The sequence below is a fragment of the Papio anubis genome, chromosome 6 (genome assembly GCF_008728515.1).
Source record: "Papio anubis isolate 15944 chromosome 6, Panubis1.0, whole genome shotgun sequence".
In the NCBI taxonomy this organism is placed as follows: domain Eukaryota; kingdom Metazoa; phylum Chordata; class Mammalia; order Primates; family Cercopithecidae; genus Papio; species Papio anubis.
This window is the reverse complement of record NC_044981.1, coordinates 154849705-154869316: the sequence shown is the minus strand read 5'-3', so window position 1 is coordinate 154869316 and position 19612 is coordinate 154849705. Positions and strand designations below refer to the sequence as shown.

The 19612-nt window shown below is 38.4% G+C and overlaps 1 protein-coding gene and 1 pseudogene across 13 annotated transcripts in view; both read left to right on the top strand.

Annotated features, from left to right (window-relative positions):
• AFG1L (AFG1 like ATPase) overlaps positions 1-19612 on the top strand; it is a 250446-nt gene that overhangs the window by 151872 nt on the left and 78962 nt on the right. The gene's annotated exons all lie outside the window — the stretch shown is intronic.
• LOC116275632 lies at positions 5566-5689 on the top strand (annotated as a pseudogene).

Here is a 19612-nt window from a genome sequence, read left to right as displayed (position 1 = left end):
CTTGTCCGATTTTTTATTCTGTGCTAAATGTATGATCACTCCAGAGATGAGCACAGTTTGTTTCTTTTTTTTTTTTTCTTTTTTTTTTTTCCTTTTTTTTTTTTTTTTTGTGGGAGGCACGGAGTCTTGCTCTGTCACTGGAGGGCTGGAGTGCAGTGGTGGGATCTCGGCTCACGGCAACCTCTGCCTCCCAGGTTCAAGCGATTCTTCTGCCTCAGCCTCTTGAGTAGCTGGGATTACAGGCACACGCCACTACACCCAGCTAATTTTTGTATTTTTAGTAGAGACGGGGTTTTGCCGTGTTTGCGCAGCTGGTCTCGAACTCCTGACCTTAGGTGATCCACCCGCCTCAGCCTCCCGAAGTGCTGGGATTACAGGCGTGAGCTACCACGCCCAGCCAGTTTGTTTCTTTTCTAGTTGCTTGGTGAATAGCACTCAGTAAAGTCCCCATGCTGAAGTCCAGACAGATCAATCAAGCACTGGGCTTCCATTTGCATCTGGATGGAGGCTTGGACAGTAATCTATTTTGAATCGCCTGGTACTGATCAAGGGTGACCCCATCTCATGCTTATAGAGAATTTAACTGCTTCAGATTAGCTCTCTGTTTGGGGGCTGGTAATACTAGAGGTTATTGTTTTATATATGCATATCTTTTTAAACAGGAAGCACCATTGCTGAAGGGTCCATGGTATGCTGCCCCAGGCCATTTTGCTGTCCCTATTGTGAAGCGTTACTGGTTTCCTGGGGAGAGGAGTTCACATCACCTTGGACTCACCCTTGCTGTCTCTTTTTTATTCCAAGGCTGAGTCCTATAGGTTCTTTTCTCTACTAAGTCTATTGAAGCAGGGGTTCTTTTCAAACACTCTATCTTTCCATACTCACATACAAACACTCTGCCCTTCACACAGATGCCATAACCTGAAGAGAAGTTTTAAACTGAACCAAAAGGGGTGGGGGCAGGCATTGGTCCTGGGATTTTATTTTACCCCACTTACGAGCCTAAACCTAAAATAGGTTTGCCTTTTATTATTTCGTAAGTGCTGTCAGAAGACAACAGAGACCGACCTGGGTCAGAGACACAGGATCTTATTAGCTTTGGCACAGATAGCAGCATGAGCATTAGCATGTTGTGTCAGTTCCCTCCTTGCTCCTTAGCCCCATGGAGTGGAGGGGAGGGTGTTTTGCTGAGGGCCTAGATAATTCCTACAACAGGCAGTAAATTGTGTTACAGGAAAAGAACTCTGAGCTTGTGGAATCTGCCATCTTATAGCCAGCATAAGCAAGTCTGCTTTTTGTCTCAAGGGAGATATTGTCTCATCTTTCAAGGTTGCTCACTACACACACAACCTTGGGAAATGGTTAGGGCCTCGCATTCTTGGCATACTCAGCGAGATGTGAAGGAGAGACCCATGGAGGGGCTTGTCTTTCCCAACAGGGGGCATTTACCTGACATTAGACCTTAAATAACCAGGCTTCCTCCCTTTGTTTCAGTTGGCTCCTGTCCACTGAAGTCATCCACCACTTCAACAGAACTACATCTGAAGCACATTGTTCAGTTGTTTAAAACTTAAATTGTCTCAAGACCATTTCATTTTCATGTATATGGGGATTTTGGATCATCCTGAAAATGGTGAAAAACCTAATTTATGACTTTTTAGACACAGCTCAAATATTCACATATTTGTACTTGGCTAATATAATGTATTTACCCATGTTTTGAACAGATTTCAAAAAAAAAAAGTTTTTTCTTACGTACTTTTACTAGTGGAAGTTTTATGTCTCAAGCACTCTTAGTTTTCCACTTGGGAAATATCTGTTCCAAATAGAAACTCATTTTGGAGAATATAACTTTGAACACCAGTTTTAAAAAGAATAACAATTAGCTGACAAAAAGACACACAGCTTCAAGGTTATAGCTTTGTTTCAGAAGAAAGGTCTGTGAAAACTAAGGCTGAAGCTTGTATGTGTTAAAACATACTTCCCCATAACTAAAAACTTCATGTTTCTTGCCTGTGATATTATTTACAAACACTCCTCTGCTTTCAACTGTGAGAATCAGATTAATGAAACTTAAAAATATTTCTTAGCTTGTCACATCTTCCCATACCTAAACTTTGGCTGAGACCCAGCTTCTGCCTCTAAGGTTGCTACCTTCTGGTTTAGTGGAGTGTCTAGGACAGCTTGGTACCTTCTCTTCATCACCCATCATTACCATTACAGTTCTCTCCTAGACATTGGAATCTGCAGTTTCAGTCTCAGTTTTTCTTACCAGTTAGACAGCTAGCCCAGTCATTTCCCATTTCAATTCCCATTGAAGAACCTCTGAAACATTTACCAGTGCAAGCAACTTGAAAATGGTTAAGTCTGGCCCCCTTCCGTTTAGGCTGTAATTTGTTTCAATATGTTGTGCTAGACTGTCCAGAGTCCTGTAGCAGGCAGTATGCACACCCCATTGAAATAATTTATCTCATCCTCTACTACAAAAATGTTATGGTCTTACACCAAATATGAGCCAGCTCTACTCCTCCTCCAGCTCCTTAAATTCTCTCATGTGTCTTTTAGACTCCATTATATTCATATCATTTCTACTTCTCACACTAGTTTGCATCGTGTCACAATGGAATAGTGATGGTATCAATGGAGAAATACTACACAGTTTAAGACTATAAAATTTGTTTAGTAGTCAAGGTTGCAGAAATGTATCCACATGGAGACACTTGCACAAAACAGAAGATAATAGAGCATATTCCCAGTTGAAGCTTTAAGTTTTTCTGGCCTTTGAGGGCCCATTAGGTGACAAAGAGCACCTGATCAAGATAAGGGTCCCATTAGATCACCTTATCACCTTTGTCATTCTTAGGTGAGTGGGTTTACACCCTTCTGGTAAGTCTCGATTGCTGTGGAGACTCTGGCTATGTGCCTGCCTGCTTGCCAGGTACAATTACCAGGTGCAAACCCTAAGCCGTAACTGAATGTTTATTGTCAGTGTAAATCAAAGGTCAGTTTCCCATCCTTCAGCAACACCAGTCACTAGGCCTTCCTGAAGTCTGTTCTTTTTTTTATTGTTATTATAGAGACAGGATCTCACTCTGTTGCCCAGGCTGGAGTGCAGTGGCGCGATCTTGACTCACTGGAACCTCCGCCTCCCAGGTTTGAGCGATTCTCGTGCCTCAGCCTCCCAAGTAGCTGGGATTACAGGCACATGCCACCATGCCCAGCTAATTTTTGTATTTTTAGTAGAGCTGGGGTCTCACCATGTTGGCCAGGTGGTTTCAAACTCCTGACCTCAAGCAATCCGCCTGCCTCAGCCTCCCAAAGTGCTGGATTACAGGAGTGAGCCCCCACGCCTGGCCCTGAAGTCTGTTTCTCAAAGAGCAAGACATAGAATTTCTGTCTCTGGCAATCAAAGAAACTGTCTACTTTCTTGAGGTTCTGACTGTTGTCTGGCTAACTCCTCAGTCTGGGGAAGGGATGAAGATATTTGGGATATGTTTGATGTTTACAGACTATGTTTTACTTCTTCTTAGCATTATGGCACAGAAGAACATTTAGGTTTTTCTACTTAAGAAGTAATCGTAAATGAAAATATTTACAGATGAAATAATACAATGTCTAGGATTTGCTTCAAAATAATCCAGTGTAGGGGAATTGAGGGGAGGTATAGAGGAAACAAGATTGACCATGCCATGCGTTGAGTGGGTGATTATTACATTGAGGTTTTAATAGTACTATTCTCTTCACATGTGTTTAATGTGTAAAATTTTTCATAATCAAAAGATTTTTAAAAAGATATCCTTCTCTTTTTTTTTTCTGATCATGCTTACTGCAGTTGTAAGTCTACTGATCTTCCCAGCGAAACTGCTTTTGTTGTGCTGATTTTCTTTATTACTACTTTCTGTTTTCTATATCCTTAATTTCTGAACTTTCATTATTTCATTTATTCTGCTTAGTTTGGATTTAATTTGCTCTTCTTTTTCTAATTTTTAAAGGTAGAAGGTTAAGTCCTTGATTTTAAACCTTTCTGCTCTTACATAAGCATTTTAAAACTATAAATTTCTCTTTACTACTTTAGATGCATCTCACACGTTTTATTATGTCATGTTTTCTCTCGTGATTTATTTTTTGACCCATGGGTTATTAAAAGTGTGTTATTTATTTTCCAAACGTTTGGTGATTTTTTTTATACATCTTTCTGTTAATGATTCCCAAATTTAACTAATTATGGTTACAGAGTCTATGTTGTATGATTTGAATCCTTTTGAATTTATTGAGGCTTGCTTTATGGCCCAGAATATGATGCATCTTGGAACAAGTTTCTCATGCACTTGATTATGTATTCTGCTATTGTTAGTAGTGTGTACTTTAAATGCCATTGGGTCAAGTTGGTTGATAGGGTTGTTCAAATCTCCTATATTCTTACTGATTTTTTGTCTACTTTTTCTATTAATTATTGAGAAAGAGGTGCTGAAATTTCCAAGTATAATTATGGATTTTTCTATTTCGTCTTACAGTTCTGTCTGGTTTTGCTTCATGTATTTTGAAGCTCTATTATTAGGTACATAAATGTTTAGGATTGATATGTTCTCTTGATGAATTGACCTCTTCATCATTATGAAATGAACCTCATTGTTCCTGGTGATATTCCTTTCTCTAAAATCTCTATGCTTAATACTAATGTAGCCACTTCAGCTTTTTAAAAATTAGGGTTTGCATGATATATCTTTTCTCATCTTTTTACTTTCAGCCTATCTGTGTCTTTATATTAAAATGGGTTTCTGGTTGGCAACATGTATTTGGGTATTTATTTTTTATGCAATCTGACAATCTTTTTCTTTTAATTGGGGATATTTAAACCATTTACACTTGATGCGATTGTCGATATGGCTGGGTTTAAATATACTAGCTTGCTACTTGTTTGGGGTTTTTTTTTTGGTACTTTTTAGAAAAAAATTATTGAGATACAATTCACCCTTTTAAAGTCTATAACTCAGTGGTTTGTTAGTATATTTAGAGTTGTACTACCATCACCACTATCTAATTTCAGAACATTTTTATCACCCCAGAAAGAAACTCATAACTGTTAGTAGTCATACCTCTCACCCCTCTACCCTCTGTCAATCTACCTTCCGTCTCTATGGAATTTACCTATCTTATGTATCTCATATAAATGGAATCACATAAGATGTAATATAGTCACACACTGCATAGTAATATTTTAGCCAATGATGGACCATATCACAGATATGATGGTGGTCCCATAAGATTATAATACTGTATTTTTATTGTATCTTTTCTATGTTTAGATACACAAATACTTGCCATTATATTACAGTTGCTTACAATATTTAGTACAGTAAAATGCTGTATAGGTTTATAGCCTAGGAGCATTAGGCTATACCCTGTAGCAAAAGCGTGTAGCACAAGCGTGTAGCAGGCTATGCCATCTAGGTTTGTGTCAGTATACTCTATCATGTCTGCATGATTGCATGATGACAAAATCACCTAATAACACTCTTAAAACATATCACCATTGTTAAGTAATGTGCCACTCTATATACGATGTATATTACTTCTCAGCCTTTTGGTTAAGATCAAGTGTAGTATCTCTTCTTACCAGTTTAATACTGTAAGAAGTGGTCTTTGTGCCTGGCTTCTTTCATTTAGCGTAATGTTTTCAAAGTTAATCCATGTTGTTTGCTATTTGTTTTCTATTGTCCCATCTGTTGTTTTTTCCAATTTCCCTCTTTTTCTGACTTCATATTAGTTATTTTTTTAAGATTCCCTTTTACCTCTTATTAGCTATACCTCCTTGATTTTTTTCTTTTAAAAGTCACTTTAGGGCTTAGCATAAGCACCTTTAACTTATCATAGCTTGCCTTCAAGTAAGAGTATACCACTTGATGTATAACATAAAAACCTACAGTATACTTCCATTTTTACTATCCTGGGCTCTGTGCTTTTATTGTCTTTTTTGTTATTTTATTATGTAATTGTATATTTTATTATATAATATTATTATATGCAGTAGTCTGTTTTCTTTTTAAGTTATAAACTCCGTAATATATTGTCATTACTTTTGCTTAAACAGTCAATAATCCTTTAAAGAGATTTTTAAAATAAGAAAAAAGTCTTTGGCCGGGCGCGGTGGCTCAAGCCTGTAATCCCAGCACTTTGGGAGGCCGAGGCGGGTGGATCACGAGGTCAGGAGATCGAGACCATCCTGGCTAACATGGTGAAACCCCGTCTCTACTAAAAATACAAAAAACTAGCCGGGCGTGGTGGCGGGCGCCTGTAGTCCCAGCTACTCGGAGGCTGAGGCAGGAGAATGGCGTGAACCTGGGAGGCGGAGCTTGCAGTGAGCCGAGATCGCGCCACTGCACTCCAGCCTGGGTGACACAGCGCGAGACTCCGTCTCAAAAAAAAAAAAAAAAAAAAAAGTCTTATAATTTACCTACATATTTACTATTTCTTGTACTCTTCATTCTGTTATATAGATTGACATTTCCACCTGATATAATTTCTCTTTTTCCTAAAGGACTCTGTTTAACATTTCTTATAGTAGTGGTCTGCTGGTGATGAATTTTCTCATATTAATGTTTTTGTTTTGCTTTTATTTTTGAAAGATTCTTGCTGGCTAGAGAATTCTAGGCTGACAGGCTGGCTGGCTTTCCTTTCTTCCTTCCCCCTTTTCTCCCTTCCTTCCTCCCCCCTTTTCTCCCTTCCTTCCTTCCCCCTTTTCTCCCTTCCTTCCTCCCCCCTTTTCTCCCTTCCTTCCTCTCTTTTTCTTCTTTCCCCCACTTTTTGTTTTATAGGACTTTAGTGATATTGCTTTCTTCTCTTCTGGGTTGCATTGTTTCCATGAGAAATCTACTGTCATTCTTTGTCCTTCTCTACATAAGGACATAAGTCTTATCACTGTCTGCTTCTACAATTTTATTTTTATCTTGTTTTTAAACAGTTTTATTATGATGTGCATTGGTATGGTTTTCAGCATGTTTCTTTTGCCTGAATTTGGTTGTGCTTCTTGGATGTGTAGGTTTATAGTTTTCATTTGATTTGGAGAATTTTCTCTTATTTCTTTACAATTTCTCCCCATCCCTTCCCCTCCTCTTCAATTTCTGGAGCTCCAGTTACACTTACATTAGACCTCTTTATATTATTCCACAGCTCTCTGATGCTCTGTTCACTTTTTTCATTCTTTTTCTCTTCCTGTGTTTGTGTTTCATTTTGCGTAGTTTCTTTTGCAGTGTCTAATCTGCTATTAATTATAATCCAGTGTATTTGTCCATGTTAGAGGTGGCTTTTTTCCTTGTTAAATGCTAAACTTGGGTTTCTTTCCCTTTTTTTTTTCTTTTCTTTTTTAAAAGGCAAGGTCTTGCTATGTTGCCCAGGCTGGTCTTGAGATCATGGACTGAAGAGATTCTCCCACTTTAGCCTCCCAGGAGTTGGGACTACAGACACACACCACCATGCCGGGAGGTTTCTTTTTTTATATCTTCTTTGTTTGTTCTTATGCTCATGCCTTCCTCTACCTTACTGAGCATATGCAGCATATTTATAATGGTGGTTTTAATGTGTTTGTCTGCTAATACTATCATCTATGTCATTTCTGGGTCTGTTTCTATTGATCAATTTTTGTCCTTTTTATGAGTTGATTTTCCTGCTTTTCATGCTTGTTTTTTAAATTGCATTTCAGATATTGTGAATTTTATATTGTTTGGTACTAGAGTTTTTGTATTCCTTTAAGTATTTTAGGACTGTGTTCTGGGACACAGTTAAGTTACTTGGAAACAATTTTATCCTCTTGAGGCTAGGCTTTGTAAAGTAGAACCAGAGTGCCTTTATTCTAGGCCTAGTTATTCCTGAAGCAATACCCTTCTGAGAGTTCCACCTTGTACACTATATTTTGTAGGACTTTCTACTCTGACTAGAGGGAACATAAACTATTCCTGGCCATTTATGAGCTCCAGGGGTAATGCTTTGTGATTCCAGTGAGTCCTTTCCCACCTCACCATTTCAAGTAGTTGCTTCTTAGGCTTACACAGATTAGTACTCAGCTAAAGACTCAGGGAAGCCCTCTGCAGATCACTGGACTTCTGTCTCTATATCTTTTTTTTCCAGTATTATACCTTGCAAATTCTAGCTGCACTAGCCTCCCCAAATGCTGAATTCCGTTTTCTCAACCTCCCAAATGCTGAGCTGTGTTTGTGTCCCTACTCCTGAAGTCTGGAAACTCACCAGGCAGTAAATTGAGGCTAAACTGATTTGTTTCCCTTTGCTGGGGATTGCTGTACTGTGCTTTTTGTTATCCAGTGTCTGCAAACCATTGTTTCATATATTTTAGATCGTTTCTAGTTGTTTATGGCAGATAGGTAACTCTGGGCCCTGTTATTCCATCACGGCCAGAAGTGAAAATGTCTAGACCTTTATTCTGAAAAATTGGTAGTAAAAGGAAAGAGTCAAGTATTTTTTCCTGCCTGTTTTAAAATAACTGATCCATAGTATAACAAAGTAGTTGATGAGGGCAAGCTTCTCCATATAAAAGTTTTCTGGGTAGCAATTGAAAAAATCTTGAGAGAATTAGAATAGAATTAGAATATCACCATTTTGTAAAACACTCATAGTTTAATGGATCTAGTTAATGATCACAAATTCTATAATAATTGCTACAAAATGAGACCTGAATTTTATCCATTTACAGGAAATATAGGGGAAATGGAATATGTTCAATAACATCACAGGAATACATCCATCAAAATGTAGACTGTAGATTTTTTAAATGACATAAATCAATTGCTTCTTCAACAAATAAATAAAAAAAAAGAGAGAGATGGATAGGGAGCCTTTAGTTTAAAGGAGACGTAGAAACATATCAACCAATCACAGCGCATGGGCCTTATGTGGATCCTGAATCACACCAACTATCAGAATGAAAACAAAGACAAAACAACAAAAAAACCTACAGCACAATAAAAAAATGCAAATACTACAGGATGTTTCATTGACACTGAGGAATTATTGTTAACTTTGTTAGGTGTGATAGGGTATTATACTTATTTTTAAATTTTATTTTATAGCTTATCAAGATGCAATTTTAAATGACATAAATCAATTGCTTCTTTAACAAATAAATAAGAAAAAGAGAGAGAGATGGATAGGGAACCTTTAGTTTAAAGGAGATGTAGATAATAAAGATTAGTAGAAATTAATGAAATAGAATAGAAAAACATCAGGAGTCTATTTGTATCTCTGAATCTAAAAGCTGTCTCCTGTAGACAGCATATAGTTGGGTCTTTTTTTATCCAATGTGACAGTCTCTGCTTTTTGATTGAATTGTTTAATTCATTTGGAAATTATGTTATTACTGATGGAATTAAATTTACATTTGCTTTTTACTTTTTGTTTTCTTTGTTTCCTGTTTCATTTCCCCTCCTCTATTCTTCCTTTACTGCTGTCTTTTACATTAAGTGTTTTCTGTTTTTTTATTTTTTGAGACAAGGTCTCACTATGTTGCCCAGGATAGTCTCAAACTCCTGGGCTCAAGAAGTCCTCCCGGCCAGGTGCAGTGGCTCACGCCTGTAATCCCAGCACTTTGGGAGGCCAAGGCGGGCGGATCACAAGGTCAGGAGATCGAGACCATTCTGGCTAACACAGTGAAACCCCGTCTCTACTAAAAATACAAAAAAAAAAAAAAAAAAAAATTAGCCGGGCATGGTGGCGGGCGCCTGTAGTCCCAGCTGCTTGGGAGGATGAGGCAGGTTAGAATGGCATGAACCCGGGAGACGGAGCTTGCAGTGAGCCGAGATCATGCCACTGCACTGCAGCCTGGGTGACAGAGCAAGACTCCATCTCAACAACAACAACAACAGCAACAACAACAAAAAAAGTCCTCCTGTCTCAGCCTTTCAGCCTCTCATGTAGCTGGGGCTAAATCTGACTCTTTTTTAAATAACATTTTAATTTTTTCAATACTTTTTTCACTGTATTTTTGTTACTTTCTTAGTGAATCACTATTTATTGCTATGAGAAGTACAAAGTATTCAAATTGAAATGTCTCAGATTCAAATCAAAGCATTGTGTGTTGCTATGTGTTTTTGATAAGACGATGATCAGTAATGGTAATGAATTTGTGCTCAAAGAACACCTGGGAGGGGAAAGGGCTCTATGGTGGGGAAATATAGTTGGTTCTCAAAAGTAGATGCACAGTAGTATGTTTGTCATAAGAACTCCTGTTGATATTTTATGAATGAGTAAAGCCCTGTTGTACACTTATAGCTGTATATTATAAACAACAAAACAACAACTTTTTGTTTTATATTTTATAGGACATGATCCTGTAGGCTGTTTCTTGCTGCTGTTCGTTTGTTTTTGAGACAGAGTCTGGCTCAGTAGTAGCCCAGGCTGGAGTGCAGTGGTGCCATCTCAGCTCACTGCAGCCTCCTTCTCCTAGACTCAAGTCATTTTCCCACCTCAGCCTACTGAGTAGCTGAGACTACAGACACGTGCCACCATGCCCAGCTAATTTTTGTATTTATTTTGGCAGAGATGGGTTTTTACTGTGTTGCCCAGGCTGGTCTCAAATTCTTGCCCTCAAGCAATCCACCTGCCTCAGCCTCCCAAAGTGCTAGGATTACAGGCATGAGCCACTGTGCCCAGCCCAAGTAGACTGTTTAAAAAAATTCTTTTATGTCTATTGAAAATCACAAAAGGCTGGCCGGGTGCAGCAGCTCATGCCTGTAATCCCAGCACTTTGGGAGGCCGAGGTGGGCGGATCACGAGGGCAGGAGATCGAGACCATCCTGGCTAACACGGTGAAACCCCGTCTCTACTAGAAGTACAGAAAAATTAGCCAGGTGTGGTAGCAGGTGCCTGTAATCCCAGCTACTCGGGAGGCTGAGGCAGGAGAATGGTGTGACCCTGGCAGGTGGAGCTGGCAGTGAGCTGAGATTGTGCCACTGCACTCCAGCCTGGGTGACAGAGCAAGACTCAGTCTCAAATAAATAAATAAATAAATAAATCACAAAAGGCTAGGTGCAGTGGCTCATGCCGATAATTCCAGCACTTTGAGAGGCTGAGATGGGTGGATTGCTTGAGCCCAGGAATTTGAGACCAACCTGGGCAACATGTAGAGACCTCATGTCTACGAAGATTAAAAAAACTAACTGGGCTTGGTGTTGTGTGCCTGTGGTCCCAGCTGCTTGAGAGGCTGAGGTGGGAGAATCGGTTGAACCCAGGAGGTCGAGGATGCTATGAGCCATGATTGTGCCACTGCATTCCAGCCTGGGTTACAGAGTGAGACCTTGTCTCAAAATACAAACAAACAAACAAGAAAACCAACAAACCACCCCCAAATCACAAAATTGTACATTTGATATAATTTAGATGTCCATCTAAATCTTAATTAATCTTGCATTAACTCAAAGACTACTGAATTAGAAATTAATTTCACTCTTTGAAACAGCACCTACGAAGTGGTACAGCAAAAAAAGAAGTCCATCTAGTAGAGACTTCAGTATCAGATTCTACCAGTCAGTTTAGTACGCCTTTTATCTCCTGTTCCTTTACTGAATAGTGTTTGTTTTCCAGCAGGAGAACCAGAATGGAGCTGGCCCACTATATCCAGCTAAATACATTGACAAAATATCCAATTGTATGGCCACAGTCATCTAGTAGAGTGTAAATAATATTGTGTATATATATAATGTGTATAGTAGTAGATAATATGTATTCTTATACATATAAAAATACAGAAGAGGGTTTTTAGATTTCTTTAGAATTTTCATTGTGTTATTTCATCTTCAAACAGATCACAGTTATAACTGAAGATCAATCTGCTGCATAAGAAAAGATGATCTGGCAACAACCCTAGGTCTTTAGTTATTTGCTGTGTTCATTTTTAGCTATTAAAACTCCCTGGCCTCAGCTGGATGTGGTGACTCACGCCTGTAATCCCAGCACTTTGGGAGGCTGAGGCTGGTGGATCAGTTGAGGTCAGGAGTTCAAGATAGCTTGGCCAACATGGTGAAACCCCGTCTCTACTAAAAATACAAAAATTAGCCAGGTATGGTGGTGCACGCCTGTAATCTCAGCTACTCAGGAGACTGAGGCAGGAGAATCGCCTGAACCTGCGAGGCAGAGGTTACAGTGAACTGAGATCATGCCACCGCACTCCAGTCTGGGTGACAGAGTGAGACTCTGTCAAAAAAAAAAAAAAAATTCCCTTTCTCCTTCCCAAGTGGCTCTGATTATCTTTTTCTCCTAAAGAGGAGTTAGAGCTTTTTACTCTCCAACTTCTTCTCCCTCTTTTTTTTTTTTTTTAATTCTCAATCATTATAGCCTTTCTGAAATTCCATTTTAAAAAGAAGTATTTTTATGTCTACCAAGTTGCAATTCTAGATGTTATGGCACTGATTTATTTGGGGAAAAATACAATATATGGATTTGATAGAAATTTTATATGGGAGTTTGTGGCTGAGAAGAGGAGGTGAAGGTCTGGAATTTGAGAGCTAAAGGTGCTAGATACCACTTTCTGCATAATGTACAGGTCAAGATTAATGGAACCAGGTAAGTTACTCTCCAGGTGATTGAGAAGGGTGGGAAATTTAGAGACTGAAATGGATCTCTGAACAGTCAGTTAAGCCTTTGAGTGATTGAGAAGATAAATACTCAGACAAAATCCATTCTAACAACTGATTTCGTTATGTAAAACAAACCTACAGGATTTGAAATGCAACCAAGTCTGTTTTATATTAAGGCAAGTATAAACCAACTTAATTTTAGACCTGCCTCCAGCCCCAGATTATGTTTGGTTTGAGGACAAAGAGCTGTACAGCATGAATGCACAGGCAATCAGTAGAGTGAGAAGGCTCACTGCCAGGGAAGTTTGGCAAGGAACTCTAAGAGGAAGGGGAAATTTCTGCGTCGAATCAACTTTGGCTCTCTGGAATAGAGAACATGGAGAGAGAGGGACTAAGGAAAGCCAACCCTATTCTACTTGTTGATACCTTAACAAGCTGTTGATTTTTGAAAAGGGATAAAGAAGCAAAGTGTGGGTAGCATTCTGTTCCCTTGAGTCAATCCTAATGAAGTAGGAGGTTCTTGAAGAAATTAATTTCCATTTAAATTCATGCGTGACCCTCTTCCAGAAACCCCCAAGTGTTTTGGAATTTTCGTTGAGAATTTCAAATGATCCAGCAATAATAAGGTCTTTTTTGACATGTTCTGTTTCTTTGAGTCTAAGTTTTATGTTGAATGCCTGATTTTAGCTGTAGAATTTTTCTCAAAATGGAAATGACTTGGTTACTTTCCTCTCTGTTCACTAATTTAATATGGAAAAATAAATCATGATTCTCATACTCCCAAAGCACTCAGGCTTTTCATCCAGGGTACTGTACTCACAGGATTCCTGTAGGAGTTGATGCCAAATTTCCTGGCAACTGAACAGTGGTCGATTCCAGGGTTTCTCTGACTTAAAGACACAGTGGTACTACTCAATAGAAAATAGGAACCTGCCCCTCCGCTGCAGTTTCTGAGTTTAACAAAAGGTGACAGACGCAATGAAATGGATGGGTTTTATCAGGGCATTGCACAACAAAAGAAAAAAGAGCCTATCTTCTGTTGAGCTTTGCTCCTCAACCCTACCTCCCAACCCCCTCCCCTCAAAAAACAAAAAACGAAAACACTTGAAAAGAGTGACTCTGCTTCTTCATCAGAAATGACTTCAATTTCTTTGATCAACTTTTGATTATCTGTGGGTAGACTTTCTATTTTGCATTATCTGCACAAAGGCCTGCTTTATAGTAGCATCCCACTGATGGGGCAATTACTCAGAATGGAGCTGTTTCACAGGAATTAAAGGAAGTCACTTAAATTATCTTTACTCAGTGTCTCTCTCTCCTTAGGAGAAGAAAGGGGAGATGATTTATAGCATCTGAACTTAATTTATTGATTTCCGCCTGATCATTTTTATGCTACCCAGGTCGCTATTACTCAAGATACTCTTCTTTGTGGTTAAAATGGAATTATGCAAAGCCGAACGGGATATTTTCTTCTATGTTATGTAACATTAGCATTGTAACATTAACATTTGTAGCCCCAAAAGAAAACTCTAAATTTAGCTCCTTATTTACACTGAAAAAAAAAAAAAAAAAGTTAAATTTAGTGCCGTCTTCATGCTGTGGTCTTTCCATACAACTACTGTTGACTACCAGATGTCTCTACTTCCTCAAATTTTACTGCTTAGGCTGGAATATCTTTCAATTATGTTTACAGTTTGAGTTTAATTTTAATCAGTTTTTATTTTTATGTAATCTATATCCTTGCGTTTTTTTTTTTTTTTTTTTTTTTTGTACATTTGTTTTTCATATAGGCTTGTTGCTGACCTTAGGTCTTATGTCCCAAATACCAGAGTTTTAAAAATGAGATGATCCTGATCCTTGTTTAGAGCCTCACAAGCATGGATATATTTCTGAATAGAGATTTTTCGTGTAAGGTGATGTTGCTATCTTTTTAAATGGTTTCACTACAGAACTAACAAGAGGGCCCTAGAGTCAGAGAGTCACTGCTGCTGCTGCTGCTAAAGGTTTTACAATAAAGTTATGTTCTTAAAATTTCCTACTTTAAAAAGTGAAGGTATCTTGAAGCACAGGTTTTACAATTTTATGCGTATCATGACAATTGAGAAAATGTTTCTAGATTAACTATTTTATTTTTAATTAATTAGTTCTTTTATTTTTAATTTAACTTTTTAAAAGTATTATGTTTAACACTTTAAAACATATATTGTCCAGGCTGGCCTCAAACTCCTGGGCTCAAGTGATCCTCTTGCCTCAGCCTCCCTAGTAGCTGAACTATAGGCATGAGTCACTACACTATGGATTAAGTCTTTTGTTAATTAAATTATATTTGTGTTTTTATGCCCCATCCTTGTTAAAATAGAAACTTGAGGCAACTTATGTTGAAGTCATTTATAATTTATCTACCATATCCACTAAAATGGAAGAGATGGAAAATGCCAAGTATTGGCAAGGAAGTGGAGAAAATGGAACTTTTTTTGTATCACTAGTGGGAATATAAATTGCTACAACCAATTGGAAAACTGGCAACATCTCCTAAACTGAAAATAGGTATACCCCATAAGCAGCAGTTCTAGCCATATGCCCAACAGACATGTATATATGAGTTTACCAAAAGGAATGTACTAGAATGTCCATAGTGGCACTATTCACAGAATCCCCAAAATGTAAACTACACAAATGCTCATTGTTATGGACTGAATTGTGTCCCCCAAAATTCACAGGTTGAGGCCCTTACCCCAGTGGAACTATATTTGAAGATAGGGGCCTTTAAGGAAGTACCTAAGATTAACTGAAGTTGTAAGGATAGGGCCTTAATCCAATAGGACTGGTGTTCTCATAAGAAAAGGCAGAGACCCCAGGAGTATGTGCACACTGAGGAAAGAAAGGCCATGTGAGGACATAGTGAAGGTGGCCATCTGCAAGCCAGAAAGAGAGCCCTCACCAGAAATCGATCCTGGCAGCACCTTGATCTTGGCCTCTATCTAGCCTCCAGAACTGTGAGAAGAAAAAAAAAAAAATATATATATATATATATGTATACATATGTTGCTTAAGCCACTCAGTCTGTGGTATTTTGTTATGGCAGCCCTAGCAGACAAATGCACCCATCACCGGTAAAATGATAATAAATTGTGATATTTTTATGCAATACAATACAGTGACAAAAATAAACAAACTGCTTCTACACACATCAATATAGATGAATCTCACAAACATAATGTTGAGTGAGAGAAGTCAGATACATGTGAATAAGGGAAATGAGCTTGTATGAAGCAATATGTACTTATACCCAACTTGAAATTGATTTAAGATGCAGTCGCAGAGATTTGACCAATGTCAGTGCAAAATGAAATAATTTTCCTATGTCTAGAATATTCGTCCACCAGCAAAGATCAGGACTGTCAGATAGGGTAATTCATGCATTATGTTTCAGAAGTCTTTAATTAAAAAAAAAATAACTTTTACATATTAAATATTTGAGTTACTTACTTTTTTTTTTTTTTTTGAGGCGAAGTTTCGCTCTTGTTGCCCAAGCTGGAGTGCAATGGCATGATCTTGGCTCACTGCAACTTCCTGCTTTCCAGGTTCAAATGATTCTCCTGCCTCAGCCTCCCGAGTAGTTGGGATTACAGGTGCCCACTACCACCCCCGGCTAGTTTTTTGTATTTTTAGTAGAGATGGAGTTTCACCATATTGGCCAGGCTGGTCTCAAACTCCTGACCTTAGGTGATCTGCCCACCTCAGCCTCCCACAGTGCTGGGATTACGGGTGTGAGCCACGGGGTACTTACATTTTAAAGTAAATTTTACTTAGCATTTATTTTGTGTTAATGGCCTTATGTTTTCCACTTTGCATGTCTGTATCAGGTAGAGATCACTTTTACATGTTATTGTAATATATAATCTTGTTACAGTACATTGATTTATAATAGTGATAAGCCATGCATTTATTATTATACTGTTATTTTACAGAAAACTACTGAACCTTTTAGTACCCTATGGTAGAGAAATGATTCACTATTATTATGGGCATGCATTATTGTTTAAAAACACATAAAATGTAATAAATACAAATAACTTATGGTTTCAGGACTTTTTTAAAGTTAGTATCTATTGGGAATTTGGGAATATGTTTTCTGGGATTCCCCAACTTTGAACTTTCCTCTGGTTGTTCATACCAGAAGGGCTGCAGGTTTTCTATTGGAGTTTTAGTTGACCTGAGCAGTACTGACTGCACTGTCTTCAGTCTGAAAACTGTAAAACTGGGTACCTAACCCCATATTTGTCCCTTCTCCCAAGTGTCAGCACCCCACCAGAATCTGTTCACTTCTGTCCACTGTCCCATGCCTTCAGATGCCTGTTTTTATATTTTTCCAGAGTTTACATATAGTTGTTATCAACAGAGAGGGTTGGTTGAAGCAGAGCCAACTTGGTCCTATTAGAAACAGAACTCTTCTCCCTTGTTCTAAATAGAACACACCCTTGAGTATCATCCTGAGAAGGGTACATGGGAAATACATATTTTGAAAACTCACATGTCCAAAAAATGTATTTATTTTACTTGATTAATAGTTTGACTGATCATGGTTGTCACACACAATAATATTCTTAGAATATTTTAGACACTATACCATTATCTTTGAGCTTCCATATTGCTGTTACAAAGTTGGATGTGAATCTGTTTCTTGACCTTTTATATTTGACTTGTTTTTTCCTCTTGAAGTTTTTAGAATAGTCTCTTTGTTCCTGGTTTCCTGAAATTGCATAAGGATATGCCTTGGAATGGAGCTTTTTTCCATTCTTTGTGCTGGGTATTCATTGAACCCTGTCAACTTTAGAAAGTCATGTCCTGCAGTTCTAGGAAAGTCAATTTTATTCTGATTCTTTTCTTCTCCCCACCCCTCCACCCCACCTCATATTCTCCGGAACTCCTCCTGAACTTTGTGAATTGAACTGAACCTTGTGAATTGATCTTCTAACGTTCTTTTGTTTTCTCTTCTATTTTCCTTATTTATTTATTTATTTATTTTGGTCTTTTTGTTCTATTTTCTGATATGACCTCAACTTTTTTTTTCAATCCTTTTCCTGCATTTTGGATCTAGCAGTCCTATTTAGAGCTCTTCCTTATGCCTTTGTTGTTCTTTTGGTTTACAGCGTTCTTTGTCTTATGGGTGCAATATCTTACTTATTCTCTCCAAGCATATTATAGTGTGTTCTTCCCTTTCTGCTCTCTTGGTTTTTTCTTTGCTTCCTCCAAGGTCCTTTTAAAAATGTCTTTATTTTGGTCTTTGTCTTTTAGCTATGGAAATACTTGGTTGTCCATTCACATGTAAGAATGAGGCATTAAAAAGCTGATCAGAAGTTCTGAGTGCATAAGCAGAGTTTTATTGATTGGTGGGCTTCACTGGAGGGTGATAAGGTGGCTGGTCATGTTTTTCATTGGAGAACTCCAAATGTGAATATCTGTAAGTCTTTCTTTTGGCAGTTCAGTTTCCTCCAAAGGTGAATCTTTCTAATTCCTGGGATAGAAGTTTTGCTGGTAGGATTCTGGATGCTGAAAAGGTACAGGTTGTTAGTTACACTATTTAATATGTGGAATTTTATACAACTCAAGGGACATTTAAAAAAAAAAAAAAAAGAAAAGAAAATTTTAATGTAGGCTTTCAGTATGCTATCTCTCCCTTTTTCTTCGTTGTTAAATCTACCCCAGCTGCTACTTACTGTTATAGGTAATGACTGTCTGGCTGGTGGTGTGAGTGGTAAGAAGACAGTTGTGGGTAAAGAAAGGCAAATGTATTAGTGAAAGTATGAAAATACGTTGTAAGGGTGCAACAGGCAGGTCAGCAAGAAAGGAGGTGGCTGCAAGGAGACAGAGGCTTGCTGGGGATTTTATAAGATGGTACTTGTACTGTGTGCTGAAGAGGGTTTTGTGCAGTGATAATGCCAAGGTTGCAGTGAACTAACTTGCATTTTTCTATCTACTGAGTGTCTGGTCATAGCTGGGCACAGGAAGATTGTGAGTTATTTGCACAGGAGGAGTATGTGTCCTGGACTATCATGAAAGGCAGACTTAACTGCTTTCTCTTTTGGCTTTCCCCTGGTCCTGTCAGTCTGACTTGTTTCCTCTAATTATAATTCGAGACTTGCCAGTTTCTGCTGGAGTGGAGGGGGGCAGGAATCTGGCTATCCAAGTAGAAGGAGGGCATCTAAGGAACTGTCTTTATCTTATTTTCAAACAGATACCCTGTTTGCAGCCTAATTAACTCCTTACCTATATATTCAAATGTATCTGCTAGTGCCAAGCCTTTGGAGAGTTCTTTGGTGAGAACTGGTCTGCTTCATTTTGGCTCTGTACTCCGCCTCTCACCTTCTGGTTTCCCATCAATTAAGGTTCTGCTCATCCAAGTAAGGAAAGCAATGCCAGTCGTTCCTTCTTCTAGGCTCCCTAATCTTTCCAAGTCATTCTCTTAGAGAACACTTCCCCCATCACTTGCCTTTTGGGAGGATAAGTCATCCTCTTCTTTCCCAAGGGGAAGGAAGGGAAAGGCTCTTATCACACATACTATACCCAAAGGCTAGTGACTGTTGTTCCATTTCCCCCTCCTTGTAAAGACACTGTGTTGTGGGGTATAACAGGAGATGGTGGAGGGGGGTGGCAATAGAAGTGGCACTGCTTATATAACCATGAGGGCAGAAGTCTAGACCTAGTGGCTGTTGGCACTAGGCTCACTGGCAGCTCTCTTTAGAAAGTTGGGGGATACTTAGCACTCTAACCATCAACTTTGTGGCTTAATTGTAATTCTAGGACAAGAGGGAAATATTGCACTTACAGAACTGCTTACTGTTCCATTGCATAAGTGTATCCAAATGTACTTAACCAAATTCCCCATTGTGGGGCATTTCTTTTTCACTTTTGTGATGCTAGGAACAGTATTACAGTGATCATCCTTGTAGTAGTTAACCATTATTATGTCCATAAGTAAAATTTCTATGAGTTTCATATTTCATAAAAACATATGCATTTTTAGTACTTTC